Source organism: Calypte anna, chromosome Z, assembly GCF_003957555.1.
Source record: "Calypte anna isolate BGI_N300 chromosome Z, bCalAnn1_v1.p, whole genome shotgun sequence".
NCBI lineage: Eukaryota > Metazoa > Chordata > Aves > Apodiformes > Trochilidae > Calypte > Calypte anna.
Genome location: NC_044274.1, coordinates 11505506 through 11523789, shown reverse-complemented (window position 1 = coordinate 11523789; position 18284 = coordinate 11505506). Strand labels below are relative to the sequence as shown.

Below are 18284 nucleotides of genomic sequence, written 5' to 3'. Positions count from 1 at the left end.
TGGCTGTTCAGTGAAAGATGCACTCACAGATTGGCTGGGTCCAGCCTGGTGCTTCCAGGCATCCCAGTCAGTCATGCTTAATTGCTAATTAGCTACCTCCAGCCCTTTCTCTGGGAATTATGGTAATGAACATAAAGAACTGTTTATTCTAAATGAGGCTTCCTGAGGGTAACAGCCTCCTTGGTGGCTGTAGAAATGGAAAGCAAGCTCAAGGAAACACCAGGGCGCTGTGGTTTTTGGCAACAAATGATAAACACTTCTTTGTGGATGGAGCAGAGCATGTAATTTACTGCCCAGCTCTAGCAAAGGCTGTCTTGGCCATTTTGCTATTCTCTGTCAAAACACAACAGCTAAATCCTGGTCAGAAACTGTGCAGCTGATTTTTTTTTAGGTGCCAGCATAAAACATACGGTGGAAAATTAATCATTTTTACAAGGTTTCAGGTGTTCTTTTAACTTCTTTGTGGCTTGAGTCCTGCCCACCTTTCTGTAGAGGACAATGGTGACAGGATCAGCTGGCACATAGGCAGCTGTACAGATGAGTTCAAAGGCAGGAGGCTTCTCTTGGACTCCATGCTAGGTTTGCATTGCACAGGTAAAAGACGATGATCTAAAGACCCTGAGCTTGCTCCTCCAGCACAGTCATCAATCATTTCACCAATTCCCAGCTTCAAACATCAGCTTTTCCTGACAAAAACTTACTGCAGATGGTGCTTTACTGCAATTTTGGGGACATCACGGTGCACAATAAAGGGGATGCTGTCCCTGTTTTGTCTCCAGTAAGACAGGGGAATATATCAAGGCAGAGCAATGTCTGTGCAGGGTGATGGATGCAGGCAGCTGTCCTGCTGCCAGGCCCATGCTAGCACATTCAGAGCTGTCTTGGGCACCTTTGAACGCTGCTGCACAATACTGTGTTTGAACACTGAAGTCAGTTAATTAAAACCCAGAGATTTGAATTGTGTGATAGCAAGAACAGGATCTGTGCAGTCTGCTCCTGAACATTGGCAGTGCTGGCAGCTTCCTGGCATAAGTTGTTGGAGGACAATTGGGCAAGTCAGGGTCTGTGCTTAGTGGTGGTACAACCTCAGCTGGTTCCTTAAGGGGTTTAGGTCAGGGATCCTCATACTAGTATAGGAAATGTAGGCTTGCCTAGAAGAGATCCAGGCATACTGGAGTGCCCATTCCCATGATTTGTCATTTTAGCCTGTTTTAACAGTTGTCCCACCATAGATGTCCACCAGAGCTTCTGGATGGTGCGTGGTCCCTGGGCTGGCACAGAGCCATGTGGCAGCCCATGGTGTTGAGCTGTGATGTTCTGACTGGCCACATCCATTACACCATAAATACCATGGCAGATAAAGCCGAAGTAGAAAAAAAGACCATGGTAGATAAAAGTGCAACTGGAAAAAAAATCCATGGCAGTACTGGAAAAGTACAGGGAGACAAACATCGTCTCTGATGTCTTTAAGGAGCACTGAAAAAGAATTAGATCTGTTGGAAACAGTGATCAAATCAAGTAATCATTGCACACAACAGTGACCTTGTGAACACACAAAGCACTCAAAAATTATGAAAAGCCAGTGTTAAGCATATGCCAGCATAATTTTCACCGGACTTCTGTGGTTGTCTGTTATGATTCAGCATTTAATTACACAACTTTAGTCTGTTTTCTTTTTTTGTAAACCTATTCTGTTTCTGGAAGGGTTTTCCAAAAAGGTCCAAACCCAATGAAGTTTCAGTATTGCAACATCTTCCTGGTTTACAAAACAGCTTAATCCAAAGGGAGGGTCAGGAGGGCTATGCAGCTGAGGAGGTGGCTGCCTGTGCCTGCAGCTCTGCAGAGTTCCCCTGAGAGCTCCCTCAAGGAGAGCTCAGCTCCAGGCTGACCCTCTCTTGAGGAGCTCTTGGTTCACAGAGTGTGTCCGTGACACCACAGGCACACATCCATCCTCCCACTCGTGTGGGTGCTTAGGTTGTCTCCCTCAAGCAGGGTCTGCCCACCTTTTGCTGCAGGAGGAGGGCTGCAGGCTGTGGCTGATACAGCCCATCAGCAGAGTGAGAAAGGGGACAACATCCACCTGTTGGTTTTGGTGCAGATTTCCTCTTTTTACCACCTCCCATAGAAGTGAAGATGTGAAGGAGTTTTTTTAAAAAAAAAATGCATCACCCTGCTGAAAACTGGGACATTGCAGCCCAGGTTTTCCCCACCAACCTTTATCCCTTAACCAAGGCATCAGAGCTGGGAGGTTGCCATTGCCTTCAGCCACTATCCAGAAGTGTCCATCCATCTCTGTTGAATACTGTGACGTCCTTTGCTGTGCACATGGGCAACATGAATATGAAATTAAATTCACCTACTGTATAGAAAATCATGTATAGTTATAAAAAAGAGATGTGATGGCACTGAGAATCCTGCACTCACCATGTGATAATGTTAGGAACACTGTCCTGGTCCATACATGTATACCTCCCTTTCAATACCTCCCATGCCATTTCAAGCTTTGGCTTGAGAATATATTTGATAATTCTAAACAATTATCTAAGTGAGAAATCTGAGAAATATAAGTAACAAACTATCAACCTCTTTATGTTGAACTTTTTTTCTATTTACAGCACACATACTCTAGTGATTAACATCATGGAGTTGAAAACATATTACTACTACTACAAGTACTAATTAGGAGTGTGGAAAGGTCAGAAATCCAGTTTAGAGGAAAACATGTAATATGACACATTTCTAAATGAAGGTGAACTTTTTATTTCAAGGAAAAATTGGGAGTTCTGTGCCAGCAGACGTCACAGGAGTTCTCTCTAGAAGCTGCTATCTCTACATGGAAGCAGGAGAGCATGGTGGTGTTTTCAGGTAGTTGGACCCCACTGTACGTGGTGATGTTTGTTACTGCTGAGCATCAGTGCTGAGGATTTCGCTCCATCCTTCAAAGAGGGAACAGACATATGGGCCTGGGGTGACCTACTGCCACCCATAGTTTCTCAGTGTCACTATAGAATCATGGAATCATAGAATCATTTTGGTTGGAAAAGACCTTTGAGATTATCAAGTCCAACAATTAACCCAGCACTGCCAAGCTCACCACTAAAACATGTTCCTAAGTACCAAATCTACAAGTTTTGAAATACCTCCAGGGGCAGCTTCAGTATCTTGTGATAGTAAGTGCTGCATGTTTTTCTTCTGCTTGTAATGCAGTCTTCAGACTTCATCTATAATGAAATATTCTGCTTAACAGCCTGCCTTACCTTTCATTTAATTTTTATTGTTGCATTTTAGGACATTCACCCACAGAAGTCTCTGTGTGGGCAACAATAAAAAGCCTAAGATAAATTAATTCTGAGTTACTATCTGCAGTTGTGATAGATAATAGATACTGGATTTCTGTTAGTATTATGATTCATTTAAATAAAAACCATATGCCTGAAGTCAGCGCCCTGGAGATAAGTCAGACATCTGGCTGAGAATCCACATTTGGGAATGTAAATGATGCAGATGGTGAGATTGTAATGCACATTGTGCCCACCGGGCTAAAACAGCAATGAACAAGCACTTCATTAGATAGAAAAGTGGAGGGATAAAAATCCAAATGAAGAGGTGAAATTTCCCAAGGAATGTGCATGATACTCATTTCAGTTCAGAGTCTGCATGCATGAGTTTGGGGGAGTCTACTTTACACCACATGCCAAACCTTTATTCCAAATACATTGAAGTGTGCCAGATATAATATAGCCCTTGCTTGAAGCAACTCTGCAGAATCAGATCAATATCTCAGGCTGTAAAAATGTTGTGTTTTCTTCCTTAGGGTGTTTTGGGAATAAAAAGCAACTTGTGAATAGAGTAGGAAAGAAAATAGCTAGTTTCTTTTATTCTGCATAAAATATTAGCTCCACAAAAGTGTACTGGTGTGAAATGTAGAGTGGGCTCAAAGACAGTGCATGACTATCACATGTAGATAAATTGGTGAGGCAGTCCACAAAATGTATATTCTGAGAGGAAAAGAAGTATGAATCTAGCAATGCTAGTCTTGTCAGACCTAAATTTAGTATTGTCTCTTACAGACTATGTAGACCAATGCCTTGAGTGCACAATGCTGTTTACCTGCAATAACACCTTTTGGAGACAACATGCATACTCCAGGGAGAACTAAAAATAAACTCAGGGAGAGCTATAGTGGCTGTGACCCCCAGTCATCCCAGTTGGGATGAGCCAGTAAGAAAATATATGTTACTCCTTTGTCTTGGACACTGCCTTAGAAGATATTATCCTACTATTCAAGTAGAGCATCACGTTGAAAATGGCTGCAGGATTAGCAATGATGGTCATAGCATGAAACACATAAAGAGGACCATGAACTGCAGGAAGAAATCACCCAGATTTTACCAGGTCGTTTGCCTCAGGTCAAAGTGTGATCAGGATTGTGGTTTGTCCAGGACAAACCACATGTCCTGGCATGTGTTGATGTTGTTGATGGCATCTGCCATTGCTTGTCAGTGCTCCCCACAGGTGATGGGGCCCCATTCTGCCACAGACCAAGACTCCTGCTGCAAAAACCTCTCAATGCCATCACTCATTTTGCTTGGAAAATAGATTTTTAAAGGCTCAAGGTACATCACATTAAGTTGACACTTCTTCCATAAATAAACCTCAGAAAAAGATTTTTAGAACAGCAGGTGAGCCTAAGATGTTTCTGTGGCCAAGGCAGTTGGTGCCATCAGGCATTCCCTTGCAGAGCACCCTCAAGAGTCATCTCTGGAGTACCAGCATCAGCCTGTCTTCTCCTCACCTTGCATCAAAGACAAGAGGTCTTTCCTTTTCAAATGATCCCAGTTCATCCTGGCATGCTCCTTATGCCTTTGAGGACATCATGATCTAATTGAGGGTGTCCCTGCTTTCTGCAGGGGTGTCGGACTAGATGACCTTTAGAGGTCCCTTCCAAATTCTAATTATTTCTTGATCCTGGAGGGTAACAGTCTCCTCCCAGACACAAAAATGCTATTTATAGAGAACAGTGTGCTAGCAGAGATGAACGTGCATGTTGTAGCAGTCATTTAACTTTGTATTAACATCACTGAGTTTCTCAGATTTATGGTAGGTTTGCAGTGAGGTTTAGGTCCCTCCCTGAGGATCCAGCTTTCCCTATATTTCCTAGGTCCCCAGTAGGTGTTACAGTAATGACACATTTATACTGGAATAACTTAAATATGCTAACAGTAAAGGAAGAATAAGAAACATGCTGAGTGTTGTAAATAAACAGTAGCCTGAGCTGTTCAGAAAGGGGCTTTGCCTGGATGCACCAAAATTAGCCTACAAAATAGTGGCATTGTGAGGAAGGCACTGAAAGCCCACAGTAGAGTGATAGAGATGGGGCTCCACAAGCAAAAAAGTGCATGCCCATCAGCAAGCACATCTCAAAACTGACACCCAATAGAATGCTTCCCTTCATTGTGGCTCACAGAACTAAGGCAGACAAAGCAAAACCTAATTGCTAGAAAAAAGACAAACATTTGCAAGTGAGTTGAAATTGCCCTGCAGTGGCAGATGTCACCACTGAAAGCCATGACTGGGATGGCACACAGGACAGCTGTCCAGGATGAACTGCAGGGAGGGTAAGCCTGCTGAAATAAGGCAAACTGAGGCACAGTTATAAAGAAAAGCAGCATGTGATGCAAGAAAAAGCTGCGATCCTGTACAGATGAACTATTACAGAATGCCTGCAAAGATAGGCTGGAAAAGTCTGAAGTCAGTAATCCTCCATGTGTGCCACCAGGTATGATGTTAGCCCTAGACCATAGCACTACCAGTATAAATCCTACCCTTCTTCTTGGCAAACTGGTCAGTAACCTTCATTCTAATCTCACTTGGGTCTCATTTTTTTTTATTTTCCAAATGTTGAGTCCATTTGGATGCTTTGAACACCAGAGTTGCTACAATGATTGCAGCTCTGCAGTGCTCACCGTAACTAAACCTGCTTCAGCAGCTTCAGCAATCATCAAGGTTTGCAGTGGTTTTAGGAAGGATTGTAGTTATATAAATTAAACACATGCCTGCAGGCACTAGTAACTGAAAACACAACCCTGTTTCAGTTGGGGTGCATTGTTAACACAAGTCTAATTGCAAGCCAACTGGAAAGCAAGAGATAAAATAGGGAGATCTTTGGTTTTACACCAGTAAAACCAAAATGGCAGATAGAAGCATCACTTGCTATCTGGCAAAAGCCTCAATTGAACAGTAAAATCCAGCAAATTGTAGGAGAAAAACAAGTACCACAAAGGAATGAAACTTCACTTTTTAGATTAAGTGGAATAAAGCAATTATGTGAGACAAAGCACACTGTAATGCAGAAAGTTTGGGTGTGCTTTTGTATGGGCCACCCAGCTGCCCATAAACCACTAGTTATATGTTGGTAATAATTTCTAGATTAATAACCTTCATTCTAAAGTGCTTTACAGATGGACATGATGGTTATTTTCTCAGGTGTTTACTCCCTGAGGACATGCACCCACTTCTCAATGACAGTACAGCAGCAGGTTGGGAGCACACCCCACAGGTTAAACCACAACAAGAACACTAGGTCGATTTTGAACTTCATGAATGATTTCTTTGCTAGTATAAGTATTTCCTTCCCATTTTCCTCCCATAAAAAAACAACAAAACAAAACAAAACAAAACAAAAAACAACAAAAAACAAACAAACAAACAAAAAAGTAATATAATATTATGTAGTGAGCCGAAGTCTAAAATCTATAGGCTCCAATAGGTATCAATATTTCTATACATGGAAATATTTATTTCTCAAGAAGAAAAGTGAGAATAAGGCTTATCAAGCAATAAAAAAACTATTTTTTTCCAGCTGAAGGACATACCCATACCTTCACTTGCAGTTGCACTCTGGGACAAAGTGTCATGGCTTAGTTTCTCTGATTTGGGGTCTGAACCAGCTAAGGCTTCTTTTTTTCTTACCAGCCAGCATAATTTTGGCATGGACACTGATATGGACTGCACAATTTTCCTTTCTCAGTTTTAGATGAAGAAATGGTTTTTAGAGATGGATGGGACTGGGGGGTTGGTCAAGCAGTAGTGGGAGTTGTGCAAGTTTCCTCCCGGAATTCATTGTTCTTGAGACTCCCTGTTTGTTTGCCACAAGTAATCCCCACCAGCTCAGGTCCACATCTTAACTGGCTTTGGTTTGGGATTGTGACCTTCCCTCTCAGCTCCCTGGTATATCCCAAAGATTTTCGCCTTCAGATCTCAATCCCAGCAGCAGAGACGGCCCTGCAGCAGGTCCACTGTTCCTTTGGATCTTTTCTACCCCTTTCCTCAGTGTTTCTTAGCTGACCAAAGCAAAGTGCCCTTGTGCCTGTGCCAGGCTGTGAAGGCATCATGCCTGCCCATTGCCTGCTTTGGGGCAGTGAGTTTGAGAAGGTCTGTGGGAGAACAAGAGGCTTTCTTTCAGGTGACACGTGGTTGCAGACAGCAAGCACCCTGAGAGAAACGAGGAGTGGACTTGGGAGCATCTCATGAACATCTTGTGTTCAGCCTCAGGTTATGCAGGGGTAAAACCATCTTCCAGCAGCAGTGTGGGGTGAGAGGAGCAGCAGCCAGTGCCTGCTGAGTTAAATGAGTCAATAGGAAATGGGCTTTCCTCAGGGCTGTGGTTTGCTCAGTTAGGGCATGGCACCACTGGCCCTTTAATTAGTGCTCAGCTAATGGGTGATTGACACCAAGTTTGGGCTCTGCCTGGCTTGAAAGCTGAGTCCTGTGTGGGGCACAGTTCAGTGGGGTAACAGAAGGAAGTTTCTGGAAGCAGTTTTGCTGTTTATTTTTAGCTCTGGCCTGGTGCCACCCCTTGGCTCACAAGTCAAAGAGGGGGATGCACTGACAGAGTGGGCACTGCTGGCCTGGCAGACACCAAGCTGGAGACACCACAGCCCATCTGCTGGTAGGAGGATGGGGTGGATGGTGTTCCTCCTCGCGCCGTTCTTAACAGAGGGGCTGACTGCCCCACCAAAAAGCTGCTTCATGAACTTCCCATCATCAGCCTACACAGGCAGCACAGATGCTGTATGACAGATACCAAGCCTTCTAGTGGTACCATGTAAGCAACATCTCATTCCAGTAATGCCTGTCTGCTTAGAGAATTGTTTCGGCGTTTACTCCATCCACCCTAGGCTGCAACAAATAACCTACAGATGTGTGGCACAAAAAATAATTCTTGGCACAGGGTCATGATACAGCTGTATCACTGTATAATTCAGCAAACTTCTGTACTGCATTGTTTTAAAAATTAATGTTTTCTGTACTCTGGATGCAGTTCATGGAGACAGAATCTGACCTAAAAGACGATGATCTGTATATAGAGTGTTTTGCTGTCATCTATGTAGACAATAAACATGGATCTCACTTGTGTGCATGTTATGTTAGGAATTACTTCTCTCCTTGTCCAATTCATTAAGTCTGCATACTTAATAAGCAGTTTCAGCTTTTACAAGGGCTTCTCCGGGAACAATAAAGCAGGGGGAAAGGAGAGAAACATCTGGATCAGCAAAATCCTCTTGAAATAATATCTTTTTTAGTGTCTTTATAGAGATTTCCAAGGGCTTATATTAAGAAGTTAATTCCATTGCTGCTATTGATGTTGAAAATATATTAGAGCACAATTTGAACTTGGTCTTGTTGCTTAGATAGAGATTAGAGCTGGCAACTCTGTTGTTTGAAAATACTGTCATGACAAATAGCACTGTTTGTATTTCATTCAAGACTTTCTAGTTTTTTCCAGGTTTTCTCCTTTTAAAAATGTATTTTGAAAATGGAGAAAAGAGGGAAAACAGCCAGAAGGGACCAATTTCCATTGCAATTTAGCAAAGAAATTTTTTCTTCTTTTATTGTGTGGGGGATTTTCCCCCGTTTTTCCCCATTTTTTTTTTTTTTAAATGAATATTTTTACTGGTGATACTTTCTGGTTTGGTTAGCTATAGCTTTGAACACTTGTCAACAAACTGAGCCTAAGATGCATTGAAGGCTTTAAGCACTGGAAGAGGTTCCCAGAAAAGTGAGGCAGTGTTCAGCCCTAAGGGCATTCAAAACTCGTCTGGGTGAGTCTGCACAGTTAAAACTGCTGTCAGGTGCTCTTGGGTCAGATGGTTTCCAAAGGTCCCTTGCAACCAAAAATGTGCTGTGAATCTATTTTTCTAAAATTACAGGGTTTTTTTTTTTTATGATTTATTTCTGCTGCTTATAGTATGGATGAAACCATGAACTGAAAAATTTCCTTGGCTACACTGAAGCAGGGTCATGACCCAGTGACTCTAAGCCAGTACCGGAAGAATAAAAATCCCTAGGCATAAGTGTCTGTTAAGCACCCTTATGTGATTTACAATACATAAAATTAGATTGCTGTGTTACTTTCCAGCTCAATGCTGGAAACCAAGGTGCCTTCTGGACCTTATAGGTAAGCACCGTAGAGAACAGTGTGCCCAGAGCTGAGTCTTTCTTAAGTTATTTTTCCATGCTATTTGACTTGCCTAAAAGCTGTTGTCTTCTGTCTGGTTCTCCCCACCTCTACACTGTTTAAAGCAGAAGCATTAGCCTGGCTGGAGTAACTTGCTTACTGAAGAGCTGAATATCAAGAACAGCGACAAACTAGAGTATCTGTTAAATATCTTTATTAAATCCTTGTGTTTAGGGTGTAGGTGGATGGATGGTGTGCCCATGGGAAGAGTGCAGGAGCAAAGATACATGTCAAATCCCAAATCTATCAAAATCAGGAGGAGGTTTGCAATAGTTTCCGGTGACAAATGTCAGCCAGATTTGATTAAGTTTATGCCATGAGTGGCTGTCTGAAACTCTTCTCCCAGGAAGTCCAATTGTAGCACATCCTCAGAGCTGAGCATGTGTCTTGGTCCAAGCCTGTGCCCATCCTAGCACATGTTGATGGCAGAGCTGCCAGGGATTTCTGCAGAATCAGAATCAGGCTGTTACATGGCAGTTCACCCCTAAGTCAACATAGACTGAGTTACCAGCTTTTTTCTGAAGGTCAATTGAGATTTATGTCCTGTTTAGAGAACAAGCTTTAGACTTCCCTGACTTCCCTGCATAACTTCTAGGATGTTTTTCTGTGTGTGTGTGTGTGTGTGTGTGTGTAAAAGGCGCTTGCCTTCTACTGTTTATCGAAAGGAGTTTATTAGGCATTGCTTATGCAGCAGTTTTGTGATCTTGTTGTTGAAAGATAGTATATAAACGGGATCGGATTGGACTGGATTCAGTAAGTCTTAAGAGCTTGCCAGCAATTTATTGCTGTTTGACTTCAGTGACCGAGCATCAGCACAGCAGCCAGCGAGTGAGTGCAGCTCCTTGCAGCACTGCTCTGGCTCTGGCTTTTGTACTGAAATGGAATTTATTACTCTCTATCTCATTTGGATTTTTAGTAGGAAATTGGAGCTATGAAATGAAGAGTCATGGAAGCTTAAAAAAATCCAAGAGACAGGACAGATGTGCTGTGGTTAGTCCTGTACTCTGGCTCACCTTGGGCTGGATAAGTAATTGAATGTGTGCCGTCAGCAAGACATACTGTTTACAGGCTTGGAAGGAAATTTGGCTTCCAGGCCTCTAATTGGAAGTCAGAGGTGGAAGGAGAAAATACTTTTGGTCAGTTTTTGTAATTGAAATCTCAAAATAATGAGCTATTTTAAAACATGAGCTAAATTTTGCATCATTTCCATTGAGATTTAGAAGGCTACTTGTTAGAAATGACAATATATCTATGAGGATACATTACACTTGAAAGTTAATTAGGCTATATAATAAATGTAAACAGCGCTATTTTTGTCTTCCTCTCAAATTTCATACCTGTCAAACATTAATTTGATTCTGCAAAATCCATACCAACTTCACCTGCAAAACTAAACAATATCATTTTCTTGGTACAATGCCAGAAAATAAAAGAAATTTGTAAGAAAAGAGACCAAGACAAGGCTGACAATGTGTGTATAAAGCTGAGTCTAAGCAGATGAGAACAGTCAAAGTCTTTTATATAATCATTCTGCTATTTTTGACATGCTGTCTAGTGATAAACCACATAAGCATTCCCTTGAATTAAGTGGAGGGGAAAAAAAAAAAAAAAAAAAAAAAAAAAAAAGAAAAACAAGAGACAGTGAAAGTACAGTTCAGCACTGAAGGAATCACATACGTGATTTTGAGGATGATGTTCACATGTACATAAAATACCCAAAAGACTGTTTTTCCAAGTAGCAACAAGTCATAATTACCTTTTTGAAGCCGCCTGTTTTTTTCTTTCGGAGAGTTCTCTTCTTTGCTTAGAGAATATTCACAGGCAGATTTTTACTTAGTCATTTAGAACTAAGTTTGCTAAATTAGATATGAGCACTAAGATTACCAGTGCCACCAGTTGGTTTGTGCTACAGAAAAAATACTGATTCATGTGAGATTAATCAATGTGCTCGCAGCATCAAGGCTCTGGTTGGACTAGGGACTGACAAGTGACAATGTTAGTTCTGGCTGCCCTGAAAATGTGAGGCCCTAGTCTATATGGTTCACATGGAAATCCCAATATGACCTTTTTCTTTTACTACACATCAGAATGGAGGACCAAAGGAAACATTTCTAAAAGCCTATATTCTGTCCAGCAGAGACCCAGAAAGATGAGTTTTAGTTGTCACTTCTACCTGTGGTGAGCAGAAACTCGTGAACTCTTTGCTTCTTGTGTGGCTGCCTTCAAGGTTTTCATACCAACCCATTTCTTGCATCCCAAAAGTTCCAAAATAGTCCAAAACCGATGGTCTGGGAGTGCTGATACGCTAACACAGGGGGATGGATGTGTTGGGGGAGCAGTCTGCCTGCCTGCATTTCATTTGACCACCTCTGCTGCACACACTGATTGCATCTCATTTACTTAAATGAAACCACAAACACCATAATGCTGAGATGTCCTGCTCTGTGTCCATGGGAACAGACAGAGGTCTAGGGGCTGCTACAAGAAGGACCCATGTTCTCAGTGGTTAAAGTCCTGAGACCTATGAAGTTTTTTGCTTTTTGTGCATTCTCCTGTTTTGTGCAGGTCGGTGCCTATCACAGCCCCCAGACTCACTGATACCCACACAGGGTGAAGGGTTTTGTGCACCCCTTGAGATCATTTTTTTCCTCTTTTAGAGAGGAATGAACTTCACTTGTTCACAAACACTGTGCTCTGCAGGAGCTACAAATCATCATCTCATTTTGGAAGGAACCACAATTTATATTCCAGTGCCATAAAACTCCTTTGACCATAAAAAAGATGACATGAAATAGCACTTTGAGGAGAAAAGGAGTAAGTTAACAGTACATTACAGTAAGGAGCAGCCAAGGAGCGTGTCTGAGAGCTGTCAGAAGCATTGGCCAGAGCCTCCCTGGCTAAGCACTGGCATGGTTCCCCAGAGTCAACAGAGATATGTGGGTTTTGCCAGGGGAGGATCTGGTCCCTGGCTTGTGTTCACGGAAGAGGAGCCCAGGAAGTGTGACTCTTATCAAACCCTTCCCATTAGCTGTAACTGGAATGGGATTTTGTTTCTGGTATCTGTCTTAATAACCAGAGCTGAGCAAAAGAGCAGATACCAGGGCAGGTTTTTTTTCTAAGGAAAAGAAAATCATTATGTGTTGGTAAATTTATTTGACTTAAGTAGCTGACAAGAAACATGGCTTAGACTCAGACAATGCATTAATCACTGAAAATCTGACTTTCAGAAAAATCAAATAATAAGTTGTGGCAATTTGCTGTCAAAACATCTCAGTCCCAACTTCGCTGGTGAGGGACAGTGTTTTGTGGTTGCTTAGGCAAATCCTGCTTTACTCAGGTACTTCAGGGAAATAAGAGACTGCATATACACATACTGCAGTCATAGGTGTTGCAGCATTTCCTAGGCTTCAGAAGATATGCACAGTACCCTCTGTTACTCACTCTGAGCTGGAAGAGTAACTAAAAGTGAAATAATTAGAAAACTGAGAAAAAAAGGCTAAATCTGGAAATCATGGCAAAGTGTATGCTGAGCAAGTGTCTGCAGTGGGCCCATGCTTTCTTACTCAAGGTCTTGGTATGTATCCCACAGAAAGGCAAACAAAAATGAAGTGCATTTGGTTTTGCACCATGTTGCCATAAATCTCTCCGAGTGAACTGCAGCAAAACTGTGCTCAGCTACTGAGCTGCTTCCTTAATACACTTGTGCTGCAGATGCACTTCATCTGTGAATTCTTTGGCAGACAGACCTGGCCCTTTGAATTTTATATAGAATATGAGAAAAACAAGGACTGTTTTTTCTTCTTAAGGTAGTTGGTTGTCTTGCTTTCAAAGCTGTCTAATTATCTTTTGTAAGTTAATCACTGTGTTTTACATTTGCATTTGTGCTGCCTCTGTATTTCTCAGAGTCAGGGTGATCAAAAAGAAAATTGGTCAGACACAATGAGGAGGCATTTTAACAAAGACCCCTTTGTGCAATTAAACACAGCCATGCTGTGGCCTTTGCTGACTCAGGTCTTCAAGATACAGCACAAGTTCTTCTGAGTTCATGTTATGATGTTGTCTGAAGAAATCTGGTTTAAATTTTTTATTCTATCGTTGTCCAACAGGAAATCAGCTTTTTGATTAAATATATTTACTTGGCTGTGTTATCATCTTCTACCAGCACTGGTCTGGGAGAACAGTATCAAAGCATTTAAACCCACACAAAATGTTAAGCAGCTCTTACACTCTCTGAACTCCATCTCTTCTGACATTCATGGGTCAGAAAACAGCACATCAGAGGAGGGGGGATCTGACTTGCCTGACCACCTGTGGAGATGCTGCATCTTCCAGTGAAGCATCCTCAGCTATCAGCTGGGCTATAGGAACTCTCCTAGCATATGCTTCTGTCCCTCATGAATGAGAGCTAAAGTACCTCTGCTTGAATTCCCTGTCTGGCTGAAAACATCCAGGAGGCTGACAGTCTATCTGAACCCCTGTAGCATGGGGATATATTTTAGGGTTATATTTTATGGAAGAACTCACTTTCTGACTCAGTATAGGGTATTCCATATCTGCTTTAATCCTAGGAGTCAATATTTTCCTAGAGTGCATTCTTCTAATTCTACTTCTGACATCTTTAGCAAAAGTTTCCTTAAAGTATTATGTCGGTCTGCAACCAATACAAAGTTTCTATTTTTCCCTTCCCTTTTTATTTCCTCTTGCCCTTCCCTTTTTATCAATCATTAGATAGCCATCAAATATATTTTTCAACATAATCTTATTGCAGCCTTCCACTATCTGAAGGGACTACTGGAAAGGTGGGGATGGATTTTTTACGAAGGCATGGAGTAATCGGACATGGGGTAATGGCTTTAAGTTGGAAGAGGTTAGATTTATATTAGATACTAGGAAAAAAAATTAAAGTGAGGGTGGTGAGACACTGACACAGGTTGCTCAGAGAAGCTGTGGCTGCCCCATCCCTGGAAGTGTTGAAGGACAGGTTGGATGGGGCTTCGAGAAGCCTGGTCTAGTGGGAGGTGTCCTTGTCAATGGCATGGGGGGTAGAATTATACAATCTTTTAGGTTTCTTACAATTCAAACCAGTCTGTGATTCTATGATAATCATGATAGAGTTTCAGAGTTGCCTTTTTGCTGAACTTAACCAAAACCTGAGTAACGCATCAAGACAGCTGTCATGTCCCAAGTCACTGACACGTTACTGCAGGCAGATATGGGTTAATTATCTCTTAGTGTTTATCCTGTTGTTGTTTGCATTTCCAAAGCATTTCAGCTGCTGCAGGACCCTAAATCACTCCCTCCCCTCTCACACAAAAGTATTTTCTCTGTTCTGCATACCCCAGTCTCCCTGGTACCGACGTTGAATGCAGTGTCCCAAAGCAGAAGGTGGGCTTGAGACAACAGCAGCCCTGCACCAGGTGGAAACAATTACGGGAAAAAAACCATGGTCTGCACTGGATGAGTTACTGCTGATAGCTGCCAGATAAGCTAACTCAATAAAGTGGTGGCTTAATTAAGCCACATTCCTTGGATCTTGCCTTTCGTCCTGCCTGTCTGGGGCGATGCTATCAAGCAACTACTGCTTTGCAAGATGGGACATGGAGGTGCTCCTGGTAAGTTCAGCTCCCCTCTCAGTCTGCAAGGTGATGGGCCACAAAAGCTCCCAACAAAGGCAGGTCTACTGCTTGCCTAGTTAAGGATGGTTTTTTAATAGTATCAAAGGTTTTACCCTCAATCCTATCTTTTGAGGTTCAGTGACCCCAGAGCACCTCGACCTCCAGAGCAGAGGGGAGTAGATCAGCATCTCCCTAATTCTCCTGAAACTACCTGTCTGGGGAGAAAAAAAAAAAAAAATTGCTTTGAGAGAGTCCCTGTTGCTGTAGATTTTCTTACAGGTAACACAAAATCTAGACAATGCAGTGATCAAAATCCTGGTACCCAAAACCCTCTGCAAATCTGGGCTTGTGCACATTCCTGTGTGAAGATTGCATGAGAATCAGAATTTGCTATATTTATAATAGCTGAAGCTCCCCATTAAAAGCTGTAAAGGATAAGTCTGCCAGAACTTTTGCCTTTGAAAACAAGATTTAAGGGAATCAGCTTAATTTCCCTGCAGATGCAAATTTTAGTAGTAGTTCTTTCACAGCCATGTATTTGTTTGTGTTTGATGCATGCTCACACATACAGCCACATAGCAACCGCCTTGCTGAAAGTTATTCAGTAGCTAAAATTATCAGTGGGGACCCCGCTTACCTCTCATTATGTATAACAAGATTGCTGCTGTGCAACGTTGATTAGACATGTCAACCTGGAGCTGGATGTCTGAAAATGAGTATTGCTATTAAAATGCCTTTGCTAATGATCAACTCATGTGTCCATCATTTTGACAGATTTCTCTTTAGGAATGAAAAAAGCTAAAGCATTCAGGGATCCCAGGGTCACAATGTAATGTTCAGAGAAGCAGGTATTGTTGTATTGTATTTCCTGTGCATTAACCCTGAAGTAGCAGTTTCCCTGGCAAAATCATGATGATGGCCAAACCTTGCTTTTGAACATGAACTGCAGTAATACTGGGAGCTGAAACCTTGAGCTGGGAACCAAGGGGAATTGCTAGAGCAAATGGTTTCTAGAGTGCCCTCCTCAAAGCAGGGTACCCCTCCTCTAAAACACTTCTTTACATGTGATTTAGGGCTTTCATGATGGGAAAGTTTAACAAAAAATAAAAGGGAGACAGAAAACAGGGAGACTGTGGGACTCATTGCTGCAAGATGCCTTTGAAGCTAGGGGGTTTCTGCAGGGGCTGGGATATCTGCCAGGGCAGCATGACTCTCCAGTTATTCCAACAGGAGCGACCCCCAGTCACCCCCAACTGTGCTTGCTTCAGGGTCCCAGGGCAGAATTAACAGCTCCAACTCAGCGTGTGGTGGATTTCCCAGTGTCTTGCTGTAGGAGAGGGTTTGATAAGAGCAAATGGTTTGGCTATCAGGAGAATCCAGGAAGGCAGATAAAACCAGTTTAGACATGAGAATGCCAACAAATCTAGGCAAGAGCTGTCACAGGGCAAGCTGTGAGGAGAGAGGCAGCCCCTGCAAGGTTCCCAGCAGGTGAGCCCCTATCCAGCAGCAGGCTGTGCCAGCTGAGGTTTGCATCAGCTTCTACAAGCCGCTCCAAGGGTGGCTGTTCTGAGGTCCTAGGACTGAAAATCAGTTGTGAATTCCCAGGGAAAAGGCAAGATGTATCTCATGTCATGGATGTCCTCTCTGCTCTGCTCTGCTCTGCTCTGCTCTGCTCTGCTCTGCTCTGCTCTCCTCTCCTCTCCTCATTTTTTCCCATCTCTCAGCCCTCTCTGAAGCCAGGGTGTATGTTCCTCTGACAAGCAAGCCTTTATCAGCTTCCCTTCTTTCTCAGACAAGAGGAGATGAATGTTTACTTGGAAAGCCACCGGCATGGCTTGCAGCATATGAACAACCTCCCCAACGCACCTTTGAACTCATTCCTCCTGCATTTGTTTGTCTTGCTGATAAAGCTTCAGAGCAGTGTTTGGAGAAAAGTCTAATGAGGGACCACTGTTTGCATAACAAAGCAAGGCTTCCTCTTCAGATGTTCAACCTTCATTAAGCATAATTTATATTCCAGATAATCTTTAGAAGAGGGTAAAATATGGAGCTTAAGTTTGTTTTTACATAGTTCGGAGTAATGCATTGTTTGTTTTAAATGGTTAGTTGCAACTGATAGTTGATTTATATTCAACATAATGAAGATTTGTGATGGCTGCGTGTTGTCTAGGGGAGTGTTGTGTCATTGACTGCCATGGCTTTAGCACTCTTCTGCGTCAGTTATTGAATTAAAGGATAAGACCAAATGGATGGTTTCCCAGTTTTGCAGATATTGTCCTCGAGGCATGAAAAACTGAATTTGTAAATTACAGTGTATTTTCCCCTCAAGCTCATTGTAGACCTAATAAAATGGTACACTGAGAACACCAGTTTGCTTCTCTTGTGGTAGTCTGGGTGCCACCACCCTAGGACCCTTTGAAGGTCACCAGGTCCCTAGAGAAAGTATCTCTGAGGATGGCAAGGGACACAGCCATTTTTAATGGCTCTTCAGCACTCTTCAAGTCCTGGTGACTTGATGTGGTTTGCTGCCTAGAAAGCAACGCAGTAAGATATAGCCAAATGCCTAAATGTGGAAGAATTACTAGTTTCTCAGCACACAGCCTTTGTTCATATCTTAGGCACATTAAAAAAAAAATCTCATCCTGTTGGCTCTTCAGTGCAGTTTTGTCCTGCTTCTGCAATATACTCTCCCTTGCTCAAGTTGAGCTTGCCTGCTCAATACATTTCACTTATCACTTTCCAGGTTTATTAAACGATGAGAAATGACTGATAGCATTTATCTTGTGTGTACTTCTTGCTGAGACTTACCCTTTCTGCAAGTTTACATTGTAATGACAGATGTTTGAAAACACCCTTCACTGTATCATGAAAATTATGACCTGAGTTGTGTATATGGACAGCACCAAGGTGTGCTTCATCCTTTCAACACAAGGGTATGGGGTTTTCAGGAACTACTTTGGATGCTGAGCAGGTCAGCACTGGGGTGCCCAGCCCTGGGCTCCAGAGGTAGCTGGCCATGTCATTCAAAATGCCTCATGGACAGAGTGATGGGTTTCTATGTTGAATTCCTTAATGTGGAGGTACCTTCAACTGCAAAGCTCAGGATCCTCATCCTGTTTGGTTCATCACATCTGTGATATATGTTTAAA

General features: G+C 42.4%; 1 protein-coding gene across 1 annotated transcript in view; it reads left to right on the top strand.

Moving 5' to 3' along the window:
• The window catches only part of CCBE1 (collagen and calcium binding EGF domains 1), a 100936-nt gene that overhangs the window by 57120 nt on the left and 25532 nt on the right, over positions 1 to 18284 (top strand). The window lies entirely within an intron of this gene.